Source organism: Microcaecilia unicolor, chromosome 8, assembly GCF_901765095.1.
Source record: "Microcaecilia unicolor chromosome 8, aMicUni1.1, whole genome shotgun sequence".
NCBI classification, from domain to species: Eukaryota; Metazoa; Chordata; class Amphibia; order Gymnophiona; family Siphonopidae; genus Microcaecilia; species Microcaecilia unicolor.
Genome location: NC_044038.1, coordinates 1,544,318 through 1,550,623, shown reverse-complemented (window position 1 = coordinate 1,550,623; position 6,306 = coordinate 1,544,318). Strand labels below are relative to the sequence as shown.

The window sequence follows — 6,306 nt, the reverse complement described above, 5'->3', positions numbered from 1 at the left end:
AGCCTAGATTTGAATACGGTCAGAGACGAAGCTTGATGTATCGACTCAGGAAGTCTAATCCAGGCATATGGGGCAGCAAGATAAAAGGAACTAAGTCTGGATTTGGCAGTGTAAGAGAAAGGATTAATTTATGTAATATAGTAACATAGTAGATGACGGCAAAAAAGACCTACACAGTCCATCCAGTCTGCCCAACAAGATAAACTCATATGTGCTACTTTTTGTGTATACCTTACCTTGATTTGTGTCTGCCATTTTCAGGGCACAGACCATAGAAGTCTGCCCAGCACTAGCCCCGCCTTCCAACCACCAGTCCCACCTCCCCACCACCAGCTCAGCTAAGCTTCTGAGGATCCATTTCTTCTGAACAGGATTCGTTTGTTTATCCCAGGCATGTTTGAATTCTGTTACTGTTTTCATCTCCACCACCTCCCGCGGGAGGGCACTCCAAGTATCCACCACTCTCTCCGTGAAAAAATACTTCCTGACATTTTTCTTGAGTCTGCCCCCCTTCAATCTCATTTCATGTCCTCTAGTTCTACCGCCTTCCCATCTACGGAAAAGGTTCTATGAATCCTAAAAGAGAGTAGACTTGGTAACATTAAAATCTAAGGGGTTATTAATGAATTTCTGTCCAGTTTCCAGTGGGGCTATATAACACAATCGATCCCAAAGCGCCAAGGATGGATTCACTTAAGATTTGACAAAATATCAATTCTAAAGCAGGGTCATCATTAAATCACCATGGACACATAAAAAATATTTGTGAATTATTGAAGAACAGCTTCCCCCCATTTTTACAATTCTTGATGATGTGCTCAGCCTGAAAACAGACAACAGTGGGTACATGAATATATTATCAGCAGTATATCTTCTTGCACATCTTTAGATTGGTAGGAATGTTTGGTAAAGACAACTCATCAAACCAGGCAAACATCCTCCCTCCAGTAATTCAACACACCCACACTTGCTCTGTGCCCAGGTTGATGCAAGCAAGCCTCACTCTGACACAGCTGCACTGGAAGCCATCAAACACATGCTGTATCTGCCTAGGAAGAGAGCAAGTGCAGCTGTGCTGAATTATTGAATGGAGGAAGAGGCAGTACTTGGGTGTCCTCAAGGACTCTGGGTAAGTAGGTGGTTACCGAGAGGTTCGTACACATCCAAACCCCAGACTCCTGCAAACCTCATTCCCATGAAGTGGCCTGCCAGGGTATAACAACTGGCTCTCATAAGCCGGTGAGTCTCTCAAGACTGAGATCAAGAGACTTGCACTGGACATTCCTGCACTGTGCAGGTTAACCCTTTAGTGTCCAATATTCCCATAATAAGCCATATGGGAACATTGGACACTAAAGGGTTAAACCAAATACTGCTGCAACAGCTGAAAGTTACATTCAACACTTCCGTCTTCAGCTGTGGCAAAAGCAATGGGAATTAAAGCCTGCTGTCAAGCTGAGGGGTGCCTGGTTTGAGTGTGCACTTGGTGGTGAATGGTGGCTGACTTGTTAGGGGTAAAGGGTTGAGGCGGTTGGGGAGAGAGACACCAGGTGAGGGCAGGGTGCAGAGGAACAAGAGACTGGTGGGAGCTGGGGCCATGATATTAAAGTTCACAAAATCATTCATGGAGATGCACCAGCCTACATGTCAGACCTGATAGACCTACCACCCAGGAATGCCAAAAGATCATCCCGCAAATTCCTAGATCTACACTTCCCTAACTGCAAAGGTCTAAAATACAAATTAATGCATGCGTCTAACTTTACCTACTTGAGCGCAGTTATGGAACGCACTATGTGCAACTTAAAAAAGATCTATGAACTAATGAACTTCCGCAAACTACTGAAGACCCATTTCTTTAACAAGGCATACCTCAAAGATCAACCAATGTGAATATACACAACCCCTCCACATATATTCTGTCTTACAATATCTACTTGTTATCCTACTATCATGCTGCTTCTTTCTCATTATCATGTTACCCAAGATCTTTCTGTTACACTAAATGTCTATTTTCTAATATATTTCTACCACTCATGATGTATTGTAAGCCACATTGAGCCTGCAAAGAGTTGGGAAAACGTGGGATACAAATGCAATAAATAAATAAAGTAAAAAGTATCAGAGGTCATCAACATGCCATCAGCAGTTTCTTTTTCCTTAGACATAAGAGTGGGAAAACAGCCTAATTAACTCAGGCCCTAAAGGAGCAATGACAGATGGGTGAAAGGAGGGGCGGGAGACAAGGGAAGCATTTGAGGGAGATTCTCAGCAACCGATTCCTAAAGTCAAAGAAAGCTTATCAAAGCCTACCATAATCCACCTCTATTATTCAAAGGCCTGATTTATTTTTATTTATGGGAATCACTTCTCGACAACTAAGGGCTCCTTTTACAAGTGGTGTTAATTGATTAGCATGTGTTGAATGCAAGGAAGCCCACGGGAACTGAATGGGCTTCTTCGCATTCAGCGCACGCTAATCAGTAGCGCCATTTCGTAAATGGAGGCCTAAATGTCTTCAGCTTTTACAAAATACAGCAGTTAAGATGTTATATGGTGCCCATCATGCTATTCTGTTTTTAAGGAGAAGCAACTTACAGCAAGTGTCAAATTTAAATTTTGAATACTTTAACCTTCCATGCTTAATCTACAGGCCTTCTGCATCCTTGTGGCACTCTTACTCCTTAAACTCCTTCAAGATCACTTAATTCATCACTATACCCCACCCCCTTCCCCCTAGAATCAGAGTACAGTAATGGTTCTCAATCCAGTCCTTGGAACATATCTTGCCAGTCAGAGTTTCAGGATATCTACAATGAACAAGCATGACTGTTTAAATGTGCCTGAACAATGGATTCAGGCTCAAGGATAAAACAAAGTTTTTATTAATAGGACATAATGACAATATACGGAATGATAATGTATTAAAACTTTCTTGTGGACTATTTAACTTTTTCTGTCATAATTTTGGATTTTCCTTATATTTTCTATTTTTTCTGTGTCTTTTCTAATGCAAAAGGTTTCTTGTAACGGATTTTATATTTGTTTAGAAAATAAAAATAATAAAATATTCTAATTTTTTGAATCGAGTCTGAAAACCTTAGGAATTTTTCTGACAATTTCTTTAATTATAGATAAGCAGGTGAATGCAGTGATAAGGAAAGCTATTAAAACGGCTTTTCACCCTGGGATGAAGTTGAGAAAAAAACCTGTGGTAACACCCGATTTTCCTCCTTGTGTGCCCCCCCCCTTTTTTTTCCTGTCAAGGACTGTAACTTTCCCACATTGCGTTGTCAACTGTCATCTTATGACCTCACCAGTCCTTTTCATTAGCAAACTGCCTAGATATCTACATTGCGAAGAACAAATAAATGAAAAGAGCACAAAACCATTGATTTTGTACATTTATTAGCTACAAAGCAACACTGACATTTAAATATGAGGCGCAGGGGTTTCCATTGCGTACACATTCTGGCATGGCAAATGCCCCGCAGTCCTCCAGGCAATAAGTCTCCTGTTAAAGACAAAACTCTTTTGTTGATAAAACTGCCATTTCACAATCAAGAACACACACAAAGTATCAAGATATTCAGGGCAAATTCTTTAATCACTGAAGTCGTTGACCCTCCATTTGAGATGAACAGAGAAGTAACAGATTGTCTTCTACTCAGGAGCAACATTACATGAAATATGAAATCCAGGTACCAGTTTCTAGAATAATGTGTATAGAGATTTTTCACATAACCCTCCTCTGCACTGCCTCCCCCAGCCAGTTATCCTGTAGCAGATGCAACCCCCCCCCCCCCCCCAAAAGTGGTCTCGGTCTCTCTCCAAGAAGCAAATCACAGCTTCTACTTGCTCTTTGGCCCTCCATCAGAACGGCCTCACTTCCCCATCTGCCTCCCTAAGGAAGCATTACACAATGCCTTCTCCCCTACCCCTTCAAACATAGCCCCTCACCACCACTGATCTTCTCTCCCAACACCCACACAGCGGAGGAATTTTTTTTTAACTCACTTTGGTGCAAAGAAACATTTCACTCATAAACATCTTTTTATCTGCAATGTAATCTACAATTTCTTGTGGAGTCATCAGCTTCTCACCATCCGCATCAGGAATTTCAAATCCTGCAGAGAGCACAAGGCCTTTATTAGTCCAGAATACACAGACATTGGATTCCCTGTTAAACATGTTCTTCTCTCAGCCTCAAGTGCTCCAAATCCAGCACATTAGCTAAAGCAACAATATTCTGAACACATGAAGAGCAGCAAATCCTCACCCAGTACCATAAGAACATAGGACTTCCATCAGGGCTAAAATATAAGAATGCAATAAAGAGCATATGGTCCCCCGTCTTCTTTGCCTGGCTTCATTTCTGCTGAGTACCTCCTCCCCCTCCCCCCAAATATTTCTCTGCAATCAGAAACTCTTTTTTATGTGTTTGTGTTTTATGATTATGTACATTCTTCTTGGAATCCGCCTTGGATAAAGATGGAATAAAATAAACTAAACTTATCCACACCTGTTTTGAATAATTACTCTCTGCCTCCATGAGAGGCTGTTCCATGAATTCACTACCTTTTCTGTGTGAATTGTGTTCTAATGTTATTCCCGAGTCTGCTTCCCTTAAGGTTCATACCAGGAGCTCCTTTCCACTGAAAAGCTTCTCTTATCTCCCCTCTCCACTAGGGTGCACAGATTTAAATGCCCAAGTCGCATCACTTGTATTGAGAAATTAGATCTTACCTGATATTTCCATTACTCCTTCCCACTATTCCAGAACCTACAGATCAGTGGTGACCATCAACCAGCAGGTGAAGATAGAGAACTGAAAACTGAGCTGAGCACCTCTCTCTAGGCATCCAATCCAGCGCCTCAGTATTTACGTAGGCAAACCAGAATAAACTCAGAATAAACAGAACAACATTAAAACAACTCACTAACCTAACATTTACCAAAAACAATCTGTTAAATTACAACAATTGCAATGTATTTCTGTATCATTGAAACCACCAAGTTCTTAGCAGTTTACAATAAGTAAAACATCAAGGCATTATGTTGGGAAGAATATACAAACCCAAATAGTCGACACCAAACTAAATTTAAACAAATCTCTTTAAAAATGAGTTTTTACATTTTTCTTAAATTGAGAGTAAGACGACAGAAGTAATATCTAATGAAGACTCTACACTTCAAGTAAGAATACTGGAGCCTCTCATCTCTATGCAAAGGACAGAAAGCTCCACAGATTGACTAAGATGAAATGCTGATAACACTTTTGGAAGAAAGGAAGGAACCACGTGCAGGGAGACCCCCGTCTCCAAAAAGTGGACAAAGACCCCGACGACAGCCTGAAGCTCTGAAACTCTACATGACAACGCAACAGCCACTAAGAAAGCTGTCTTCCACGTAAGATATTTCAAAGCCTTCCAGAATGGCTAAAGAGGAGGCTTCTGAAGAGCCCAAAGAACTAAATTAAGGTTCTACTCTAGACACGGTGTACGAAATAAATTGCAAGCAGCCCGCTCCCCGCAAAAAATCGAATGATATCTGAGTGAGCCGCAACAGAGGTCTTCTGTACTTGGCTCCCAACAAGCCCAAGCTGCAACCTGAACTTTTAGAGAACCCAACCCGATTCCTTGTGAGGGCCTGCATGGAGAAATGCTAAGATATGTGCAATTTGAGCAGAGATGGAAGAAAGTCCGACCTCAGAACACCAGCCCTTTAATGTCCTCCACACCCTCGTATATGCCATGGATGTAGAGCGTTTCCAAGCTTGAAGCAAGGTAGCGATGATCAAATCAAAATAATCTTTTTGTCTTACCTGAGCCTTTTCAATGGTCAAGTCAAAAGAACAAAAGGGTACAGATCCTCCATGAACGCCATACTTTGCTTCAGTAGGCCGTCTACCTGCATGTGATTATGTGTGCTGAGTTGGTGCAGGAAGTCTTCATAAAACACAGCGAGACAAGGAGAAAATAAAAACTAGAACTATAGAAATACTGACTCCTGTTACTTCACAGGAAGGTAAGGCGAAGAATAATGTCTCTCGTTAGGTTCAGACACAAACTCCACACAGGCCTGTAGCTGACAGGTCACAAGACCACAGTACATACAGCTCTATGCATGGTTTCCCCATTAATAGTCAGCAGGATCCTAATAAAATTAAAGTGAAAGCTTAGCCTACCTTATCCAGGTTCTGGTAGCTTACACACAGGTAGTGGAGACCAACACACCAGGACAACCAACCATTCCTCTAGCTTTGCTAAGTACTTCCTCATTTTATCCACACCATTCTTTCGGGTC

General features: G+C 41.5%; 1 long non-coding RNA gene across 1 annotated transcript; it reads right to left on the bottom strand.

Moving 5' to 3' along the window:
* Positions 1-3,391: 3,391 nt before the first annotated feature.
* Positions 3,392-4,148, bottom strand: LOC115475435. Its single transcript, XR_003943029.1, has 2 exons — positions 4,018-4,148; positions 3,392-3,514 (listed from the first exon to the last, which is right to left on the bottom strand). It is a non-coding gene; the product is annotated as an uncharacterized LOC115475435 (long non-coding RNA).
* Positions 4,149-6,306: the final 2,158 nt, after the last annotated feature.